Below are 23,403 nucleotides of genomic sequence, written 5' to 3'. Positions count from 1 at the left end.
AAGATGGAGAGCTTTACTCCCTTTCTAACCCAAGGGAAGCAGCAGTCCACCTCTACCTGCCTCACTGTGTGTGTGTGTGTGTGTGTGTGTGTGTGTGTATGTGTGTGTGTGTGTGTTACGCGGGTCTCTCACTGTTGTGGCCTCTCCCGTTGCGGAGCACAGGCTCCGGACGCGCAGGCTCAGCGGCCATGGCTCATGGGCCTAGCCGCTCCGCGGCATGTGGGATCTTCCCGGGCCGGGGCATGAACCCGTGTCCCCTGCATCTGCAGGCAGACTCTCAGCCACTGCGCCACCAGGGAAGCCCTGCCTCACTTTTAAGTTCTGGTTTTAGCTCAAGTCATATCACTTGTGTAGATCAGTTTGGAACATTTCAAATATTTTTCTCCGATTTTAACTCTCAGCCTCAACAAATATGCAAAAATTAACAATGGAAGTTTGTCAGAAATCAAAGCCTTAAGACACATGTAAACATTATCTGAGAAACTGGGCATCTTGGTTGGTGGCTCCTTTCTGTGCTTTTCGTATACTGCTGCTCTCAACTCCTCAGTAAAGAGAAGACTGGGCAGGCCTTCTCTCATCTCTCAGCCACCAGAAGTTCTATTTAGGGACCTCCCTGGCGGTCCAGTCGTTGGAACTCTGCTCTTCCACTTCCACTGCAGGGGGCCCGGGTTTGATCCCTGGTTGGGAACTAAAAAAGTTCTATTTAAAACCGAAGGCCTGAGAGTGTCTCATCATTCTAGTCTACCAGCCTCCTCATGTTTGTTTTTGAGGTTTTTAAGCTTTTTACTGAAATATGCCTGCAGAAAAGTGCACACATCATAAGTGTAGAGCAGTGAGCACCATCTGTAACTGACACCCATGTTAATTAACAGTACGTGATCTGCACGCCCAAAGCCACTGTTGGGCCTCTTTCCACTCACCTTCCCCAAAAGGCAACCACTATCCTGACTTTTAACAGCATCGGTTAATTTGGCCTGTTTTTGATTTGTAGGTAAATGGAATCATACGAGATCTACTATTTTACGTCTGGCTTCACTGGGGTCTGATTTCTTTTTCTCAAGATTGTTTGCGAATTTCATCCATATCGCTGTGCGTACATGTCGTCTCTGCCCCTTGTGTGTTCTGTTTTGGGTTTCTCCCCCTGTGGGTTACTGGCTTTTCTATTTGTGTAATGTGCAGTTAGATGGATTATGTTTTCTTTTCTTCATTACCTAACACTTTGACTCAGGCTGCCTTTTTCTGGGAGTCTTATATTACAACAACTTCTTTCAGAAGTTAGATGTCATCCCAAATGGTCACATTGCTGACAAAAATCTGTGCCCTTTGGTTGGCTCCACCACTTGAATCGCTTCTGTCACTAACATGTGACTCTCCAAGGCTCTAAGTGGTCTCTTGCCAAATCTAAGGCCTTTCCCTGGTCTTCATCCTCCTTGGCTTCTTAGCTAAACACTACTCAACACCTATTCTGTGAAATTCTCCCAGCATGATTGGCATTCTTCTTCTTGTACCACGCTGTGAATTCTTTTGTTTTCCTCCCTCTTCCTGTCACCTAACTCTAGCCTTTATCAAGGGTTCAGCTTTCAGCATTTCAGCCCTTTCTTTCTACACTCTCCCTTTTAGAGCTTATTTAGTCCCAGGGCTTCACTTATGTCCTCAGTGCTGACAGCTCCCAAATCTGTATCTCTAGTCATAACCTCTCTCCAATTATATTCTGAACATTTGCATGTCGCATTGGTACTGCCAACTCGACATGCCCCAGAAAGTCAGTGTAGCACTTCCTTTCCCCCCAACGGACTCATCTTAATTTCTCTCTTCCTTTGACCATCATCTCTAATCTCTCATCCTCCTTGGCTTATTTTGCAGGAATTCTTAACATAGACCTTCCATGCTTTATAGTTAATTAATTACAACTCCCCTATTTATTCTTCTTCAGAAGCTTCTTATTCTGTCTTACACTGCGTGAGACCCTGAGCTGGGTGCTGGGGACATAGTGGTGAAGAAGACAGGTAAAGTCCCCTGCTTTTGTGGATCTTATATTTTAATGGATGGGGAACAAAGAAGGAATTATGGGTTTGATGAGCTTTGTGAAAGAAATGATATTGAAGAAGAGGTGGATAATCAAGTGTTTCAAACAGAGGTGACAGCATGTTCAAAAGTCCTAAAGTGAGAAGGAGTATGACATCTTCAAAGAACACAGAGAAGTTCAAGATGGCAAGAGAAGGAAGGTGGCACTGGGTGGCAATAGTGATTAGAGACATAAGGAACTAGCAGATCTTACCAGGGTCTTAAAAACTCTACTGTACTAGGGAATTTAGATTTTATTGTAGGAATGATGGGAAGTTGAGGGGGTTTAAATAGGGAACTAATGTGATAATATCACTCTTCTTATTTGAAAGCTTTAATAGTGCCATACTTCTCTATCAAGGTCTAAACTTACCTTGGTGTTTGGGCTCCTGTTCTGCCTACTCAGTGTATTTTCTAAACCTCTTAAACTGAACCATTTACTGAGTTTAGGCGTGTCTCCTCCTGACTTTTTTTTAAATATATATTTTAACAATTTATTTATTTTATTTATTTATTTTTGGCTGCATTGGGTCTTTGTTGCTGCACACGGGCTTTCCCTAGTTGCAGCGAGCGGGGGCTACTCTTCGTTGTGGCACGTGGGCTTCTCATTGTGGTGGCTTCTCTTGTTGCAGAGCACAGGCTCTAGGTGCATGGGCTTCGTTAGTTGTGGCTCATGGGCTGTAGAGTGCAGGCTCGGTATTTGTGGTGCATGGGCTTAGTAGATCTGCGGCATGTGGGATCTTCCTGGACCAGGCCTTGAACCCGTGTCCCCTGCATTGGCAGGCAGATTCTTAACCACTGCGCCACCAGGGAAGCCCTCCTCCTGACGTTTTTAGCATGTCTCCCCACCTAACTTGGAATCTCCTTGAGAACAGAGACCACATCGTATGCCTATTTTATATCTTTTATAGTGCTAAGCACATGGTTCTTCTTGAATTACATAGAGCATGAAAGAGAGGAGATACCATTATGGTATAATGTTTCCCTATCTATTTTATTTTATTTTAAATTAAAAAAATGTTTAGATTGAAGTATAATTGACATACAACATTGTATTAGTTTCTGGTGTACAACATAATGATTTGATATTTGTATATATTGCAAAATGATCACCACAGTAAGTCTAGTTAACATCTGTCATCATACACAGTTACAAAGTTTTTGGAGTAGATGAGAACTTTTAAGATTTATTCTCTTAGCAACTTTCAAACATGCAGTACAGTATTATTAATTATAGTCACTATGCTGTACATTACATCCCCATGACTTATTTATAACTGGAAGTTTGTACCTTTTGACCCCCTTCACCCATTTTGCCCACATCCTCTCCCCACCCTCCAGCCTCTGGACACCATCAATTTGTTCTTTGTATCTATGAGCTTGGTTGGTTTCTTTTTTTTCTAAGATCCCACATGTAAGTGAGAGCATGCGGTATTTGTTTTTCTCTGTCTGACTTACTTCACTTAGCATAATGCCCTCAAGCCCATCCATGTTGTCACAAAAAGCAGGATTGCATTCTTTTTTATGGCTGAATAATATTCCATTGTATACATATACCACATTTTCTTTATCCATTTATCCATCAGTGGACACTTAGGTTGTTTTCATATCTTGGCTATTGTAAATAATGCTGCAGTGAACATGGGGTACATGTATCTTTTTGAGTTAGTGTTTTCATTTTCTTTGGATAAATACCCAAAACTGGAATTGCTGGATCTTACAGTAGTTCTATTTTTACTTTTTTGAGGAACCTCCATACCATTTTCTATAGTGGCTGCACCAATTTACATTCCCACCAACAGTGCACAGGGTCCCCTTTTCTCCACATCCTCGCCAACACTTTTTATTTCTTGTGTTTTTGATAGTTGCCATTCTAACAGGTGTGAGGTGATATCTCACTGTGGGTTTGATTTGCATTTCCCTGATGATTAATGCTGTTGAGCATCTTTTCATGTACCTCTTGGCCTTCTGTATGTCTTCTTTGGAGAAACGTCTATTCAGATCTTCTGCCCATTTTTTTTGTAATAAAATGCTTACATCTATTGTAACAGCCCTAAAATCTTTCTGGAGGGTGTATATTTTTTTTCCTTTCCAGTTTTATTGAGATTTTTATTGAGGTATAGTTGACATACAGCACTGTATAAGTTTAAGGTATACAGCATAATGATTTGACTTACATAGTCATGAAATTATGATCACAGTAAATTTAGTGAATATCCATCATCTCATATAGTTACAAAATTGAAGAAATAGAAAAAGATTTTTTTCTTGTGCTGAAATTTACTTTCAGCAACTTTCATATATAACGTACAGCAGTGTTAATTATATTTATCATTGTACATTAAAACCCTAATACTTATTTATCTGATAACTGAAAATTTGTACCTTTTGACTGCCTTCATCCAATTCCTCTTCACCCACCCCTCACATCTGGTAACTACAAATCTGATCTCTTTTTCTATGAGTTTGTTTGTTTGTTTGTTGAAGTATAATTGACCTACAGCACTGTGTTAGTTCCTGGTACACAGCATAGTGATTTGATATTTCTATCCATTTCAAAATGATCACCATGATAAGTCTAGTTACCATCTGTCACCATACAAAGATTTGCATAATCATTGACTATATTCCCCACACTGTACGTTTCATCTCATGACTTATTTATTTTGTAACTGGAATTTTGTATCTCTTAATCTCTCTCACCTATTTCACTCCTCCACCTACCCCTCCACCCCTGGCAACCACCTGTTTGTTCTCTGTGTCTATGACTGTTTCTATTTTGTTACGTTTGTTCAATTGTTCCATTTTTTAGATTCCACATACAAATGAAATCATACAGTATTTGTTTTTCTCTGTCTGACTTATTTCACTTAGCATAATACCCTCTAGGTCCATACATGTTGTCCCAAATGGCCAAATGACAAGATTTAATTCTTTTTTTATGGCTGAATTTTATATATATATATATATATATATATATATATATATATATACACACACACACACACACACACACACACACACACACAAACATATACCACATCTTATTTATCCATTCATCTATTGATGAGCACTTAGGTTGCTTCCATATCTTGGCTACTGTAAATGATGCTTCAGTGAACATAGGAGTTCATATATCTTGAATTAGTGTTTTTGTTTTCTTCAGATAAATACCCAGGAGTGGAATTGCTGGATCATGTGGTGGATCTATTTTCATTTTTTTCAGGAATCTCCATACTGTTTTCTACAGTGGCTGCACCAGTTTACATTCCCACCAACAGTGTACAAAGGTTCCCTTTTCTCCACATCCTCACCAACACTTGTTATTTGTTATCTTTTTGATGATAGCCATTCTGACAGGTATGAGGTGATATCTCATTGTGGTTTTGATTTGCATTTCCCTGTTGATTAATGACATTGAACATCTTTTCATGTGCCTGTTGGCCTTCTGTATGTTTTGTCTTCTCTGGAAAAATGTCTGTACAGATCCTCTGCCCATTTAAAAAAATTTTTTTAATAATTATTTTTTTGATGTAGACCATTTTTTTAAAAGTCTTTGTTGAATTTGTTACAATATTGCTTTTATTTTATGTTTTGGTTTGTTGGCTGCAAGGCATGGGGGATCCTAGCTCCCCGACCAGGGATTGAACCCTCACCCCCTGCGTTGGTAGGCAAAGTCTTAACCACTGGACCAGCAGGGAAGTCCCACTCTACACATTTTTAATTGGATTTTTTGGGGGGAGTTTATTGCTATTGAGTTGGATGAGTTTTTTTAAAAATATATCTTGGATATTAACCCCTTATCAGATATATGATATGCAAGTATTTTCTCCTGTTCAGTAGGTTGCCTTTTCATTTTTGTTGATGGTTTCCTTTTCTGTACAGAAACATTTTAGTTTGATGTAGTCCCACTTGTCAATTTTTGCTTTTGTTGCCTTTGCTTTTGGTGTGAAGTCCAAAAAAATCATCACCAAGACTGATGTCAAGGAGCTTACCTCCTATATTTACTTTTAGGAGATTTATGGTTTCAGGTCTTACATTCAGGTCTTTAATCCACTTTAAGTTGATTTTTGTGTCCAGTTTCATTCATTTGCGTGTGCCTGTCCTGTTTTCCCAACACATTTATGAAAAGACTATCCTTTCTCCATTGTATATTATTGGCTCCTTTGTCATAAATTAGTTGACCATATATGTGTGGTCTTATTTCTGGGCTCTCTGTTTTGTTCCATTGAGTTATGTATTTGTTTTTATGCCAATACCATACAGTTTTGATTACTATAGCCTTGTGATATAGTTTGAAATCAAGGGACTGATACCTCCAACTTTGTTCTTGTTTCTCAAGATTGCTTTGGCTATTTGGGATCTTTTGTGGTTCCATACAAATTTTAGGATTGTTTGTTCTATTTCTGTGAAATTACCACTGGACTTTTATTTTATTTTTATTATTATTATTATTTTTTGACCATGCTGTGCAGCATGTGGGATCTTAGTTCCCTGGCCAGGGTTCAAACCTGCGCCCCCTGCATTGGAAGCACAGAGTGTTAACCACTGGACCACCAGGGAAATCCACCACTGGACTTTTGATGTGTTTTGATTGGAGAATTTAGCCTATTTACATTTAATTATTGATAGGTATGTCCTTATTGCCATTCATACATTGAATCTGTAGATTCCTTTGTGTAGTGTAGACATTTTTACAATATTAATCTTACAATTCATGAGCATAGAATATCTTTCCATTTATTTGTGTTTTCTTCAATCTTTCATTAACATCTTACAGTTTTCAGTGTAGAGGTCTTTCAGTTTCTCAGTTAAATTTATTCTTAGGTACTTCATTCTTTTTGATCAATTGTAAATGGGATTTTGTTTGTTTGTTTGTTTTTTGCGGTACGCAGGCCTCTCATTGTCGTGTCCTCTCCCGTTGCGGAGCACAGTCTCCGCATGTGCAGGCTCAGCAGCCATGGCTCACGGGCCCAGCCGCTCCGCGGCATGTGGGATCTTCCCGGACTGGGGCATGAACCCATGTCCCCTGCATCGGCAGGCGGACTCTCAACCACTATGCCACCAGGGAAGCCCGGGATTGTTTTCTTAATTTCTCTTTCTGATAGTTCATTATTAGTGTATAGAAATGCAACAAATTTCTATACATTGATTTTGTATCCTGAAACTTTACTGAATTCATTTATTAGTTCTAATAGTTCTTTGGTGGAGTCTTTAGGGTTTTCTATACATAATATCATGTCATCTGTAGATAGTGACAGTTTTACTTCTTCCTTTCCAAATTGGATACCTTTTATTCTTCTTCTTGCCTAATTTTTCTGCCTAGGACTTTCAATACTCTATTAAATAAAAGTGGTGAGTGTGGGCATCCTTGTCTTATTCCTGATCTTAGAGGAAAAGCTTTTCGCTTTTCACCTTTGAGTATGATGTTAGCTATGGGTTTGTCATACATGGACTTTATTATGTTGAGATATGTATCCTCTATACCCATTATCATTATGTAGTGCCCTTATTAGCTTATTACAGTCTTCTTTTAAAAATCTATTTTGTGTAAATATAGCTACCCCAGCTTTCTTTTGGTTTCCATTTGCATGGAATATCTTTTTTTTAAATCCCTTCACTTTCAGTCTGTGTGTCCTTATGTCTGAAGTGAGTTTCTTATAGGCAGCATATAGATGGGTCTTGTTTTTTATCCATTCCAGCCACTGTATGTGTTTTGATTGGAGAATTTAGTCTATTTACATTTAATTATTGATAGGTATGTCCTTATTGCCATTTTGTTATTTGTTTCCTGGCTGTTTTTTAGTTCCTCTGTCCCTTTCTTCTTCTCTTGCCTCTTCCTCTGTGGTTTGATGACTTTCTTTAGTGTTATGCTTAGATTCCTTTCTCATTATCTTTTGTGTATCTCTATAGGTTTTTGCTTTGTGGCTACCATGAGGACTATATATATTGGGTTGGCCAAAAAGTTCATTCGGTTTTTTCCGTAAGATGGCTCTAGTAGCACTTAGTTGTCTTTAACTTCATTCGAAACAGTTTTGTTAGATTGTATCGTGACAGCTGTCATAGCATGCATTTAAAAAAAACTTATCAAAATTGCATTTTCGGGGACTTCCCTAGTGGTCCAGTGGTTTAGAATCTGCCTTCCAATGCAGGGGATGCAGGTTCAATCCCTAGTTGGGGAACTAAGATCCCACATGCTGCAGGGCAACTAAGCCCGCACACTGCAACTACTGAGCACGTGAGCCACAACTAGAGAGCCTGCATGCTGCAACTACAGAGCCCACCTGCTCTGGAGCCCATGCAACACAACTAGAGAGAAACCCATGAGCCGCAACGAAGATCCTGCATGCTTCAACTAAGACCTGACACCGCCAAAAATAAATAAATAAATAAATAGTTAAAAAAACCTGAATTTTTTTGTAGCCATTTTAATAAGGAAGATGGAAGAAAAAAAGCAACATTTTCAGCATATTATGCTTTATTATTTCAAGTAAGCTAAAAACGCAACTGAAATGCAAAAAAAGATTTGTGCAGTGTATGGCGAAGGTGCTGTGAATGATTGGATGTGTCAAAAGTGGTTTGTGGGAAAAAAAAGTGGTTTGCGAAGTTTCTTGCTGGAGATTTCTCGCTGGACAATGCTTCACGGTCAGGTAGACCAGTTGAAGTTTATAGTGATCAAATCGAGACATTAATTAAGAACAATAAGCATTATATCATGCGGGAGATAGCTGACATACTCAAAATATCCAAATCAAGCGTTGAAAATCATTTGAACCAGCTTGGTTATGTGAATCGCTTTGATATTTGGATTCCACATATGTTGAGTGAAAAAAACCTTCTTGACCGTATTTCTGCATGCGATTCTCTACTTAAAAGTAATGAAAATGTTCCATTTTTAAAACAAATTGTGACGGGTGATGAAAAGTGGGTACTGTACAATAATGTGGAATGGAAGAGATCGTGAGGCAAGTGAAATGAACCACCACCAACCACACCAAAGGCCAGTCTTCATCCAAAGAAGGTGATGATGTGTATATGGTGGGATTGGAAGGGAGTTCTCTATTATGAGCTCCTTCCGGAAAACCAAACGATTAATTCCAACAAGTACTGCTCCCAATTAGACGAACTGAAAGCAGCACTCGACGAAAAGCGTCCAGAATTAGTCAACAGAAAATGCATAATCTTCCATCAGGATAACTCAAGACCACATGTTTCTTTGATGACCAGGCAAAAACTGTTACATCTTGGCTGGGAAGTTCTGATTCATCCACCGAGTTCACCAGACATTGAACCTTTGGATTTCCATTTATTTCGGTCTTTACAAAATTCTCTTAATGAAAAAATTTCAATTCCCTGGAAGACTGTAAAAGGCACCTGGAACAGTTCTTTGCTCAAAACGATAAAAAGTTTTGGGAAGATGGAATTATGAAGTTGCCTGAAAAATGGCAGAATGTAGTGGAACAAAACAGTGAATACATTGTTCAATAAAGTTCTTGGTGAAAATGAAAAATTTGGTTTTTATTTTTACTTAAAAACCAAAGGAACTTTTTGGCCAACCCAATAACAACTTATAACAGTCTATTTTAAGTTGATAAGACCCTAAATTTGAAAGCATTCTAAAGCTCTACATTTTTACTCTCCTTCTATGTTTTATGTCTTTGATGTCACATTTCACATCTTTTTATTATGTGTATCCCCTAACTTATTTTTACTACTTTTGTCTTTTAACCTTTATATTAGGTTTTTAAATTTTTTAAATAATTAAAAAATTTTCCTGCCCCTTCACCTTCCTATTAGCTTTATAAGTGATGAATCCACTACCTTTACTAATATATATTTACCTTTACCAGTGAGATTTATACTTTCATAAGTTGTCTTGTTACTAATTCGTGCCCTTTCTTTTCAGCATAAAGGAGTCCCTTTAACATTTCTTGTAAGGCCAGTTTAGTGGTGATGAACTATTTTAGCTTTTGATTGTCTGGAAAACTTTTGTTTTTTAATTAATTTTTATTGGATGATAATTGATTTACAATGTTCTGTTAGTTTCTGCTGTATAGCAAAGTGAATCAGTTATACATATACATATATCCACTCTTTTTTAGATTCTTTTCCCATATAGGCCGTTACAGAGTATTGAGTAGAGTTCCCTGTGCTATACAGTAGGTCCCCATTAGTTATCTATTTTATATAGTACTGTGTATATGTCAATCTTATTCTCCCAGTTTATCCCCCCCCACCCCGGAAAACTTTTTATCTCTCATTCAATTCTGAATGATAACTTTGCCAACTAGAGTATTCTTGGTTGGATTTTTTTCTTTCATCATTTTGAATATATTGTCACTCCCTTCTGACCTGCAAAGTTTCTGCTGAAAAATCTACAGATAGTCTTATGGGGGTTCATAACAAGTTGTTTTTCTCTTGCTGCTTTTAAGATTCTCCCCTTGTCTTTAACTTTTGACATTTTAATTGTAATGTGTCTCAGTGGGTCTCTTTGGGTTCATTTTATTTGCAACTCTCTGGGCTTCCTGGATCTGGACATCTGTTTCTTTCCCCAGGTTAGGGAAGTTTCCAGCCATTATTTCTTCAAATAATTTTTCTGCCCCTTTCTCTCTCTCTTCTCCTTTTGGAACTCCTATAATGCAAATGTTAGTCCACTTGATGGTGTCCCATGAGTCCCTTAAGCTATCTTCACTTTTTTCATTCTTTTTCTTTTTTGCTCTGATTAGGTGAGTTACCTGCCCTGTGTTTCCATTTACTGATCCTTTCTTCTGTTTCATCTAGTCTGCTATTGAACCCCTATAGTGTATTTTTCAGTTGAATTATTGTATTTTTCAGCTCTGTGGTTTATGTTTGAACCTTTCTTATATTTTCTATTGATACATCTTTGTTGGAGTTCTCACTGTATTCATCCATTTTTCTCCCGAGTTCTGTAAGCATCTTTATGACCATTACTTTGAATTCTTTATCAGGTAAATTACTTAACTTTGTTTCCTTAAGGTTTTTTTTTTCCTGAGGTTTTCTTATTCTTTTATTTGGAACATATTCCTCTCTTTCTTTATTTTGCTTGACTGTGTTGGTTCCTGTGCGTTAGATGAAATAGCCACCTCTCCCAGCCTTGAAGGGTTGGCCTTGTGTAGGAGATGAACCTCACTGTTGAAATCTGCCCTAGCTCTTGATTGTCTCTCAAACCTTTGTGATTATCCAAGTGGCCTATTTTATTTATTTATTTTTATTGGAGTATAGTTGCTTTACAATATTGTGTTAGTTTATACTGTACAGCAAAGTGAATCAGCTATACGTATACATGTATCCCGTCAGTTTTGGATTTCCTTCTCATTTAGGTCACCACAGAGCACTGAGTAGAGTTCCCTGTGCTATACAGTAGGTTCTCATTAGTTATCTACTTTATACATAGTATGAATAGTGTATATATGTCAATCCCAATCTCCCAGTTCATCCCCCCCACCATATCCATACGTTTGTTCTCTAAGTCTGTGTCTTTTATTTCTGCTTTGTAAATAAGATCATCTATACCAGGGGTCTGTGGCCTGTTAGGAACCAGGCCACACAGCAGGTGAGCGGTGGGTGAGTGAGCGAAGCTTCTGCTGCTCCCCATCGCTCACATTACCTCCTGAACCACTGTATCCCAGTCCCCCTCACCATGGTCTGTGGAAAAATTGTCTTTCATGAAACCAGTCCCTGGTGCCAAAAAGGTTGGGGACTGCTGGTCTATACCATTTTTTTTCAGATTGCACATATATGCGTTAATATACGATATTTGTTTTTCTCTTTCTGACTTACTTCACTCTGTATGACAGCCTCTAGGTCCATCAGCCTATTTCATTTTTAGTAGCTCCTAGTAGTCGAGGGTGTGCCAAAACCTTTCGGTGTCTCAAAAGGGAGGATCTCAGTCAGCACCAAGATTCAGACTGATTGAAAGCCAGACCCTCAGGCAGCAGCTTTTAAAGAATAGACATATATCTTCTGTGGAACTGCAAGTGTAAACCCCACTGGCTCCCTGAACCAGGTGATCTGGAGGTGTCTGTCGGGCAGCAGTCTCAAAAATCAGGGCTCCAGATGAGTGTATAAGCTCCTCTCTGGGAGGCACTGGTGAGCTGTAGCAAGGTAGAGGGAGAGTGCAAAGGTGATGTTCCTCAGCGTACATTCCCTGAGAGCAGCTCCATAGCTTCCAGATGTGTGCCAAACCTAACGCCTGCCCCTAAGGCCGAAGATTTAGGACTAACAAGTAGGCCTCCTTCACAAAAAGCCTCTCAGTCTGCTGTCTGTGTAGTGCCCTGGGGGTGGTAGTTGCCAAGGACTGTCTTTCCAGTTGTTACTGTCCCATGGGACCCAGGAACACCAGCCCTCCTGGCCACCAGAGCCAGGCGATCAAGGGGTATCCCTGGGAGGCAGCTGCAAAACCCAGGGCACTAAATGTAAAAACTGGGGGACCAGACTCATATAAGAGTTCCCATCCTCCAAAGTCTCAGGGAAGGTTTACAGTCAGCCCTAAGATGTGGGCTTAATTAGAAGCCTGCCCCTCAGGCTGAAGTTGTGATGATAAGGTAATAGGAGCCCCTGGGTCTGTTGCCTCTTGCTGGGCCCAGGGAGTGGTAGCTGTTTAGAACTCTTTCTCCATTGGTTACAGTCCTGTGGGACGTGTGAGCATAAGCCCCACTGCCCACCAGAGCCGGGCAATGCAGAGGTGTCCCCTGGCAGCAGCTGCAAAAATCAGGGCACCATATGTAAAAACTGGGGTGCCAGATGTGTGTAGAAGCTCCCCTCTGGGAGATACAGCACTCTGGAATATGGCCGGGGGAGAGCATGAAGAGGGCACCCACTGGCTGGAGCAAGGCAAAGGGGAAGTGCATAGATGGCACCCACAGAAAAAAAAGGAAAAAAATGAAAGAAAAAGAAAACAAGAAGAGAAAGGAAAATGGGAAATAAAATAAGAGGTGAGGGAGATGGCACCTGCTGGCTTTAGCAAGGCAGAGGGATTTGGAGGAAGATGGTGCCCACTGGCTGAAGCATAATGATGACACCTGCTGCAAAGAAAGGAAAAAATAAAAGAAGAAAAGATGGTATCAGCTAGCTTACGTAGGCATAGGGAGAGCAGAAGATGGCACCCACCAGCCTCTGTCTCAGAGTATCCCAGCAGGCCCCATCCCTTCAGACCAATGCTTTAAAATTATCAAAGGAGTCTTTCACATCAAGTCTGGGTGCCTTTCAAAAGGCTGCTTCTGTTCTGTGCCCTGGAGCCAGTGAGTCTGCGTGTGGGCCCTTTTTAAAAAAATTTTTTTTTAGTGGAGTATAGTTGATTTATAATGTTGTGTTAGTTTCTGCTAGACAGTAAAGTGAATCAGTTATATGTATACATATATCCTCTGTTTTTTTTTTTTTTTTTTTTTTTTTTTTTTGCGGTATGCGGGCCTCTCACTGTTGTGGCCTCTCCCGTTGCAGAGCACAGGCTCTGGATGCGCAGGCTCAGCGGCCATGGCTCACGGGCCCAGCCGCTCCGCGGCATATGGGATCCTCCCAGACCGGGGCACGAACCCGTATCCCCTGCATCGGCAGGCGGACTCTCAACCACTGCGCCACCAGGGAGGCCCTGTTTTTTTTTTAGATTCTATTCCCATATAGGCCATTACAGAGTATTGAGTAGAGTTCCCTGTGCTAAACAATAGGTCCTTATTAGTTACCTATTTTATATAGTAGTGTATATATGTCAATCCCAATCTTCCAATTTATCCCTCCCCCCCTTACCCCCGGTAACCATAAGTTTGTTTTCTACATCTGTGACTCTATTTCTGTTTTGTAGATAAGTTTATTTGTACACTTTTTTTTAGATTTCACATATAAGCGATATCATATGATATTTGTCTTTCTGTGTCTGACTTACTTCCCTCAGTATGACAATCTCTAGGTCCCTCCATGTTGCTGCAAATGGTATTATTTCATTCTTTTTTATCTCTGAGTAATATTCCATTGTATGTATGTACTACATCTTCTTTATCCATTCATCTGTTGATGGGCACTTGGGTTGTTTCCATGTCCCGGGTATGGTAAATAGTGCTGCAGTGAACATTGGGGTATATGTATCTTTTCAAATTATGGTTTTCTCTGGATATATGCCCAGGAGTGGGATTGCTGTGTCATATGGTAGCTCTATTTTTAGTTTTTTAAGGAACCTCCATATTGTCCTCCATAGTGGCTGCACCAGTTTACATTCCCACCAACAGCATAAGTGGGTTCCCTTTTCCCCACACCCTCTCCAGCATTTCTTCTTTGTAAACTTTTTTTTTTTTTTTTTTTTTTGCAGTACGCGGGCCTCTCACTGCTGTGGCCTCCCCTGCCATGGAGCACAGGCTCCAGACGCGCAGGCCCAGCAGCCATGGCTCACGGGCCCAGCTGCTCCGCGGCATGTGGGATTCTCCTGGACCGGGGCATGAACCTGCATCCCCCGCATCAGCAGGTGGACTCTCAACCACTGCACCACCAGGGAAGCCCTAAACTTTTTGATGATCACCTTCTGACTGGTGTGAGGTGATTCTTCTTTGTAGTTTTGATTTGCATTTCTCTAATAATTAGTGATGTTGAGCATCTTTTCATGTGCTTTTTAACCATCTGTATGTCTTCTTTGGAGAAATGACTGTTTAGATCTTCTGCCCATCTTTTGACTGGGTTGTTTATTTTGATATTCAGCTGCATGAGCTGTTTGTATATTTTGGAGATTGTGTGTGGGCCCTTAAGAGCCAAACCTCAGTTTGTATCAGCCCCTTGGGTCTCATGGGTGCGAGCCCTGTTGTTTTTCAAAACCAGATGTTTGGGGGGTTTATTTACAGATGCCAGTCTTAAAGGGTGGAGCGCTCCATATAGGGTATGAACGCTTTGCTCCTCAGAAAGAAGTTCAAGGTCTTGAGTTCCCTTCCGAATGTGCGTCACCATGCCGGGTTTGGGGTTTACGGTGAGATTGTGTCTCAGCCTTTCCTATCCCCTTCGATGTGGTTTCCCTCTCATTTACCCCATGTGAAGTGGTCTCTCTGACAGGTTTTTTCAGAGGAATTTTTTCCATATACTGCTGTAGATTTGGTGTGTCTATGAGAGGAAGTGAGTTCAGGATCTTCCTATGTCATCATCATGAATCAGAGCAAATTATTTTTCATATGGGGGGGGGAGAGAGAAAAAGACATCTCCATATCTATTTTTAAATTAAATCATGGGTAGGAGAAACCTCCAAAGTAAATCCTGGTTATTATTCATATCAGGAAAAAAATTAGTAAAATCATGAAGTGTGCTTTTGACATCAGTTTTCTAGAACTGTTGTTTAAGAAGCCCTCTCTGCGTAAGACTCTTAAATGGCATCTCTTTACATTTCACTGTTACATTTTGAGGTTCACAGCAGGAAGCAAGGCTTATTACCTCTGTTCATGGTGTTTCACTTTTGAGGAAGACCTCCTTAATTAAATAATTAGTCTTAAGAATATAGATGTACACAAAAGTATAGTTCTTAATTGCTGACTACTCTTTCTTGCTGTAGACAAACCTTTCTGAGAGTGATTTTTTTAAATGAGAACTTTAAAATTAGCAATATCCACTCATGTAAAAAGTGATGAAGAGTTTCACACTAATTTAGAATAATTACGCATCTATCCAAAGCTGTTCCTTGCGGTCACCACATTTCTCTTTGGTATTTGAATTCATCCATGGCATCACAATGGAAGTAGAAGACTTCAGAGCTGTCACTTTTCAATATTGAGTATGTTTCTACATATCCTTTATATTTGCCATTTTTATGGCTGTTTAATCTATTGAGCAGATTACTTAACTGTTTCCTCACTGTTGAATCCCCACCATTTTGGATTATTTCCTTAGGATAGTCTGTGTAATGGGATGACAGGGTCAAAAAGCATAAATATTTTTATGGCTCTTTATGGCTTTCTGCCATCAGCAGTATTGTATCGGTTTCTCTACAGCCTTGGCTGGCATTGAATATTATTTTTAAAGAAACAATAACCAAAAAACCCTGAAAAAGTGGTTTTCTTTTTTGTTAACTCAGTATGTCTAAAATGACACCCCATTGTTTTCTTCCTCTCATTTTTTGAGGCAAAGGAAGTGAGGTACATTGTGGCTGGTGTTCCTCTACCCAATTTTCAGTTCATAGCACACTAACAGATGTGTAAATAACATTTTGAAATAGGATTCAAAGAACAGGAAGAAGAAGGATAAGCCACAATATACCAATAATGTCACCAAAGGGTACCAGGAGGGAAACCTTGTATTGTAGAGACAAAGATAAATTTCAGTTAAAGTTCGGTGACTTGCCCACAATCCTAACTGGTTTTAGTATAACTAGTTTCACCAGCTGTTAAGAAACTGGCTATTAAAGAAACTAAGTCTGTGCATGACCAAGTAGGCTGTGATCTCTTCTAATTTGATCACTTTACTCAGATCTCTAATGGATGTTCATGGTTGGCACACGTATGGATACTTGATCTTGATTGGAGGATAGTTAGTGATTTTTTATTTGCATCAAGTTTTGTTTTCGATATCAATGCATTAAAATCTTAAGAAAATTAATCGAAATAATGTATCTCTAGTTTGATGTAATAGACATAAGATCACAATAATCTAATACTTAAGATTCCTTCTCTTTGTGTTTAAATGCTATGTTCTACTATAATAATGGAGTTTATGGTTTAATATAAATCCTGGCTGCATTGCCATTGGGTAATAAATTAAATATTTTATATAAATGTTTGCATTCAGCCACAGTCTTTTATTCCTGAGCAGTGGTTCTCAACCAGGGACAAATTTGTCCCATATAGGACATTTGTGATTGTCATGACTGGGAGGATGCTAATGACATCTAGTGGGTAGAGGCTAGGGATGCTGCTAAACATCTTATGATGCACAGACCAGCCCTGAACGACAAAGCATTATCTGGCCCAAAATGTTAATAGTACTGCTGTTTAAGAAATCTGGTCTAGAGTGAACTGTTTTTGGACCTCACTTTTACTTGGGAGTTAATGCTATTTTCAAAATATAGTTTTGTTCATCTCAAGAGAACATGTTGAGAGTCTTGAGACTCTGAGCCACCAGTCACTGTGCAGTAATTGAAGCCAGCGTGATGCAAAGAGTTTCTACGACCCAGAAGAAGTATCAGCCGGGTGCAGAGTGCTTTTCTGTTGGCTTTCTCACTGTCTATGCTTTGAATATATTTTTATTCACTAAAAGAAGCGACTGAAGTTCAATATATTTTGAGAGTGTCTACCGTATAATATTGTATCACTAAAGTGAAGAATGTTCTCACACAGTGCAAGATGAAATACACTGTATTGAAGGAAATGTCCAATTATCTTAACACACAAATGTTAGCTGTAGTGGGCCTTTTGTGCTTTATTATACCAAGCTGTCTCTGTCTTATTAAAAATTTCAATTATAAAGGCCAAAAGATCAAAAAGGGATAAAGATGTATTAGTGCTAATTGTTAACCAACCAACAAATATTTACTAAACTACTTCTTTTATGGGCTTGGCAATGTGCTAATAGGGAATATGGAAACATACATTTATCTCACTTAATTTTCACCTAATTGTCTGATTATTATGAGGTGTAGGTCATGTTATTCCCATTGCATGTATGAGGAAACTGAGGCTCAGAGAGATTAAGTGACTTGTTCAAGGTCACTCAGCTAGTAAGTGTGGGAGCTATGATTCATTCAAACCCAGGTTGGTCTGACTCTAAAGTTCATTCTCTTAAACACAACTCTCTATGTCCTCCTTAAGAAAGAGGTACTTTCTTTGAGGTGGGGCTAAACCAACCACCAAAGGATGCCTGCGGAATCTGCTCTGTGGGCCTCTATTTGATCAGGTGGACTTCCTGTAATTGGGAGAATGAAGACAGGTGCATGTAAAGCAATGAAGTATTGCGCTCAGGAATAGATGATGAAAAGAGACTATCCCAAGTCTTTTCCATGCCCCTTCAACCCTTCCAGCCCTTCTTTAAAAAAAATAGAGGCACATCCTTCCAATTTTTCCACATTATTCTAGGATAGAGGGAGTCAAGGCCAGTGTAATCTCTGGGATAATTCCATTACTTCTTTAATTCCAGCTGATTTTGATTTCAGCTTATATTTATGGACCAAAGTGCCAGGTGCTGTAGGAATTAACAGGACAGAGTGTTCTCTATTCTCAAGGATATTGAAAACCTCAGGGTCTTATCATTTTTCCCAGTGCAAGTAGTTACAGACCTATTCTAACCCTGGGCCCTGTGGTAGCCAGTATTCTTCTAGTTTTGAGCATCATACTAAAAATATTCAAAGGAAGGGAAGTATTCCTTTTCCCCAGAGGTAAGCAAAAGCTGCATTCTCTGGCATTCTTGTTTTGTGCATTTTATGTCTCTGGCATCTCATACCTGAGTTGATTTCTTACTCCCATCCTCAAGCATTTCCTGTCCAACTGCTGCTTATTCTTTGAGGTATTTTTCTGTACAAAGCAGTTATTGGTCATCTCAGCCCGTATTGATTATCTCCACTCTAGAACAGTCAGGGTAGAACTGACTTTGAGTCCCAGCTGTACTGCTTATTGGCTGTGTGTTGTAAGGCAGGTCGCTTTACTTCTCTGAGCCTCCATTTCTTTATAGAAAATAATAGCACCTATCTCAGAGTGATCGCACAGGTGAAACACTTAACTTGGAGCCAGGCATATAATAAATATTTAGTAAATCTCAGCTATTATTATTATTATCATCATCATCATTGTCACTGTCTTGGTCAATTTGTTCATCTCACTCTCTGGCATATGAAACTTTGCTGGCTCCCAGTTGCCTATGGTATCAAATCCAAAGTTCTTAACTTATCATTCATTATCTGGCCCCCACCTACTTTTGCGGTCTTTTCTCCTATATGCTCTTTTTTTTTTTTTTTTTTTTTTTTTTGCGGTACGTGGGCCTCTCACCATTGTGGCCTCCCCCGTTGCGGAGCAAGGCTCCGGACGCACAGGCTCAGCGGCCATGGCTCACGGGCCCAGCCACTCCGCGGCATGTGGGATCTTCTTCCTGGACCGGGGCACGAGCCCGTGTCCCCTGCATTGGCAGGCGGACTCTCAACCACTGCGCCACTAGGGAAGCCCTCCTATATGCTCTTTTTAATATTCCCTTAATTTTCTGACCACTCACCCTTAATGTTCCAACTCCTCTGCCCTGGTTCTCACTGTTCCTTAAAACTGCCAGGGTTTTAGTTGTTTCAGGCTTATGGGTACTTTCCCCTCTATCTGGAATAGCTGTCTCCCATCCTCAAACGCCTCTGAATCCAGCTTTATAGCACATTCTCTATGATGCCGTCTCCAAGTTCCTGCCATTTATTCATCATTCATTCATTCATTCAAGAAGAATATAGTGAACACCTACTGTATGTCATGCACTGCCCTAGAGGCTGGGGCTTTAGCAGTGATCAAAATCCCTATCCTCATGGAGCTTACACATGCACTGGGGGTACAAAACTGAGTAAGACTTCACCCCTAGCCTCAAGGCTATCATCTGGAGAGAGAAGCCCTCTAAACAGATCGTTTCCATGCATCGTGGTAAGGAGCCTAATAGAGTTAACCTGGAGTTTTGTGAAAGCACAGAGATCTTCAGGTAATTTGGGGTTGGGGAGTTTAAAATTTAAGGCATCAAATGGCAGGAAGAAGGCCTAAAGAGGCGGGCCAGGGTATGATTCTGGAGGGCCTTGTGTGCTGAGACTAAGGAGTTGGAATTTTTATCATATATAGTCGTCATTTTCAGACTTGGGTGTGCCTTACATTCACTTGTGGAAATTATTTAAAACTACCTAAAACCAATAAATCTGATGCCCAGGGCCTATCCCAAAGCCCCTGAATCAAAATCCTTGCTGATCTGTATTTTTAGCCAGCTTAAAAGGTTTCTGATACCCTCCGGGGTTTAAGTACTTTTGCTATGGGAAGCTATTAAAGGTTTGTAAGTAGGGACCTGGCAATCAAACTTGTGTTTTGGAAATATCACAATCACTCTGACAGAGAATGGATTTGAGAGGGATACTGGAAGTGAAGACAATCCAGGAGACAGTTTTCTAGATGAGAGATGAAGAGAGTGTGACTTAAGACCCAATGGCTACAGAGATGGACAGATGGATGGAGGGGATGGATTCAGAAGATTCCCATAAAAAAAAACAATGCCAATTATGTTCTGGAAGTGATAATAAAGTTTTTAGAGAAAAGATCACAGAAAACATTAATTTATAAATGATAGAGCATCGAGCTCGGAAAGTAAACAGAAACAATCAAGGAATCAGTGAAAACTACATTTACCATCTCTGATTTTTATTTTCATAACAAATTATACAATTATGCAAGAATGAGTATAAAATATGTTTATACATTATATTAAATTGTATCTATTAAGAGTTTCTGCAGTAAATAACACCACTTTCTTCCAATCCTAACAATAACGTGCACGTGAAAAAATGTGGTTTAATATGTAATATGAATTCTGGTAATATTTTCATCCATTTGCTGGCACTTTTAATGGGTATGGCAGTGTTACTGAATCTCAGTCTCCTCTTTAGTTCTAAAACTTGTTATAAAGATGTTTTCCTATGTATGTAAACACCAAAACAAAAAATTTCACAGGTTACCAACTGAGAGGGGGAAAGCAATTGTATTCTGTTATCACAGTTAAGTATTTAGTTGAGGAAAAGAAGTATTTAAATAAGCATGTAAATAAAATATTTGTACTTCAAAAAAAATTCCACGTTGGAATTGGCAGGTCTTGGTGACTGATAAGATGTGGAAGCGAGAAAGATGAGGGGTTAGGGGTCCTTTCCAAGTCTCGGACTGTGGCCTCTGTATAAATAGTGCTATGTTGTGCGGCCACTGACATTGTTCCCCACCAGAGCCCCCTTTACTATCCTTTACATTACCTGGCAAGTGCCAGGCCCAGAGAAAGTGCTTACTGAATACGGAATCAAATGTGGCTGAGGAGAACCAAGGTCCCCAAGACCCTTTCCTCCAAACACACTTTCTCTTTATTCCTCTGTGCAATGGCTTTAATTCCAGCTTTAGGAAAATCTTTTCTGCGTGTGTCTTATTCACAGCTGCCAATTCTCAAATTAATGTATACTGGAATTTACTGTGACTGTGGAAAGCCTCTTTAAAGGTTTGTTTGTATCACGTTACATAGAATGTGATAGACTTTCAAAATGTTTTATATAGCTAGTTTCTTCTTTTTCAAGTGCTCATGACTACTTTGGGAAAGCCCTGGAGGAAATGTGTATTGGATGCCAGTTCTAGATCAGACTGTGAATTTTTTTTCATTATAGAATTGCAATTAGAGAAAGGACAGGGGGAAAACGGGTTTCTCTGCTTGTCTTGGACTGCCTCATTCAAGATCCTGTGGTTGGATTGTCTTTTTGTTATGTATCACCCCACCTAATGAAAAAAGGTTATGAGGTTTAGAAAGAAACTAGGACACTTCTAGTATTGGTTTAGTACTTTCTCTGTCCTGAGGCAAAAGTAGGCAAAGACACCAAAGTGATAATTTTCTCCCTTTTTGTCCCATTTCCCTTTTTCTACCCTCAAGTTGTAGTACAAGCAATTGAGCTGTAGAAAAAAATATTTTAATTTCTCCAGATCCTTTACATTGCTTTTAACTTGTGTGGTACAGTGGCCCTTAGGAGAGAAATTTCCACACCTCTCTTCATACTTAAGGAAGACAGGCTAGCCAAGAGGTTCTGAACCATGGTTGCATGTTAGGACCTGGGGAGATTTAAAAACTCTTGACACTCAAGCTGCATCCCAGATCAATTAAATCAGCATAGCTGGGGGGGGAGTTGACCCAGGCAATAGTATTTGTTAAATCTCCCCTGGTGATTCCAAGCTACAAGTGATGTTGAGGACTTCCACACTAGTCAAATAAATCCCATGTGAACATATTTTTCAAGCCCCAGATCGGAACATCAGTGACAGCTATCATTTCTTGGGTGCCTCTAATGTATTTTATCCTTTTTTTGTCAGGTCAAGCCTGTTAGCTGGGTGGGGATATGATTCCTTTTCACTTATGAGGCACAGAGGAGATAGGTATCTTGCTCTACATCATCATACAGCTAAGTGTCTGCCTAACTCCAGAGTCCAGATTCTTTAGCTCAGCCAACTATCAGAACAATGTGAGGGTTGATGGATTTTTGTTTTTCGGGTAGGAGACAATTTGGTACTTTAAATAGAGCATCAAAAAGTTGAGAATTCGTAGACATTTTAATGATTTATGGGAATAATATGCAGCAAATTGAAATCAGGAGTGTTTTAGATTCAGAGACATATGTTAGCTATGCACCTGAACCTTTGAAGTTGTTGGATTCAAAAAAGGAAGCCAAAAGTAGGAATAGGTATTATCGCCCCCATTTTTCAGCTGAGAAAACTGAGGCTTGGCAAGACTGTCACTTGCCCAAGATCAACAAGTAACCAACAGAGGAGATTTGTGTCCCTCCAGAGCCCATGGTCTTATCACTGTACCATACTGACTCCTGACAAGGAGCTTTGTAGGATGGGAGGGAAGTGGCATGATGGTATATAGGATGGAAAGTTATTCTATTGATAAATTTAGCAATCGGCATAGAAAAAGGTAACAAATCCTGCCTAAAGCTTTCTGTGATCTTGTTATTAAGATGTTTTCTTAGATGATTAAATTGTCTTAGGGTGCCCCATTTAGACTATGGGATTTGGAAATCTTATTAGAGTTTTCTTCAGTTAAGTCATTAGACCTTAATGTCATCTGAAGATTTATTTTTATAGTATGAACATCAATGGAATTCTATGTTAAAGAAAAATTTGTCCATAATCATGTCACCCTAAAATATAAAGGTATCTTCTTTTGTTCATGTTCTGCTGTAGTCTACAGGTTTAGGCTTATGCAGTGTTCTCATAGGTGTGATGCCTGGGAGTTCTTTAAGGTCTGGCTTTTTTCACCTGACACCATATTATAAATATTGCCCCATGCTGCTTTATATTTGTCATTTTTGATGCCTATCTTATTTCATCTTAGTCCATCGTTTAGGTAGTCATCTATTTGGGGGCATTTTGGTTGGTTGTGACTTTTCAATGTTATAAATCAGTATTATGAACACCTTTTGCATGTAACTTTTTTCTTCTATGGGATCATTTCTTTAGGATAAGTCCCCAGAGATGGGCTGTTTCTCAAGCTTAATTATGCAAAACTTTGATTTAGAAAACTAATATATTCTCTGAGTATGTAAGTAAATAGATTATTCCTGCTTTTGCTACGTAGGTAATGGTTATTTACATTTTCTAAAATTGAAGCAAGTTATACAAA

This window comes from Mesoplodon densirostris, chromosome X (assembly GCF_025265405.1).
Source record: "Mesoplodon densirostris isolate mMesDen1 chromosome X, mMesDen1 primary haplotype, whole genome shotgun sequence".
In the NCBI taxonomy this organism is placed as follows: domain Eukaryota; kingdom Metazoa; phylum Chordata; class Mammalia; order Artiodactyla; family Ziphiidae; genus Mesoplodon; species Mesoplodon densirostris.
This window is presented reverse-complemented; position numbering follows the sequence as displayed.